Source organism: Sinocyclocheilus rhinocerous, unplaced genomic scaffold, assembly GCF_001515625.1.
Source record: "Sinocyclocheilus rhinocerous isolate Xijiao unplaced genomic scaffold, SAMN03320098_v1.1 scaffold433, whole genome shotgun sequence".
NCBI lineage: Eukaryota > Metazoa > Chordata > Actinopteri > Cypriniformes > Cyprinidae > Sinocyclocheilus > Sinocyclocheilus rhinocerous.
Genome location: NW_015627897.1, coordinates 1,247,046 through 1,247,610, shown reverse-complemented (window position 1 = coordinate 1,247,610; position 565 = coordinate 1,247,046). Strand labels below are relative to the sequence as shown.

Here is a 565-nt window from a genome sequence, read left to right as displayed (position 1 = left end):
CGCTTTGTCATGCCTAGAGCTGATCCGTGCTTGTCGCTGAGGAAATACATCAACTTTGCGCTGTGGATCGCCGGATCGGCTTTCTCCGTGGATGAAGCGGAGTCCAGCCCGGGGTCGTCACATGTGGTTGCCGCAAACCCGTCGGCCGCTCCTTCGTCAAATCCACCGGCCGCGCCGTTCTCAAGACCGCCGGCCATTCCTCACTCTAGCCCGCCATGTGTGACACTGTGTGATTCATTGTGAAAGCGAAACTACTTTGTTTGGCCTTCCAAAAGACGACACAACTTGAAATCAGTGGTTAAGTTGTATTTACAACACTGTTCCAGAACAGTTCAACCCAAATATTCAGATGTGTCCAGCGCATTTTATGGAGGACTGTTTCCTGATCCTGGGAGAGTAGACTACAATGCCGGCTGTTCTGACTCAAAGACTGTAAGTACGTTTTTTATATTTAAAGGGTTATTATATTTTATATATTTAAAGCGAGTTTTTTGGGCAGTGTAGAGTAGCACTTGTTGTTCGTCATTTCTCCGATCACAAATGCAGACATGGTTTAATGTTTACG

The 565-nt window shown here is 46.9% G+C and overlaps 1 protein-coding gene across 1 annotated transcript in view; it reads right to left on the bottom strand.

The window, feature by feature from the left end:
* plekho2 (pleckstrin homology domain containing, family O member 2) overlaps positions 1-565 on the bottom strand; it is an 18,358-nt gene that overhangs the window by 2,615 nt on the left and 15,178 nt on the right. The gene's annotated exons all lie outside the window — the stretch shown is intronic.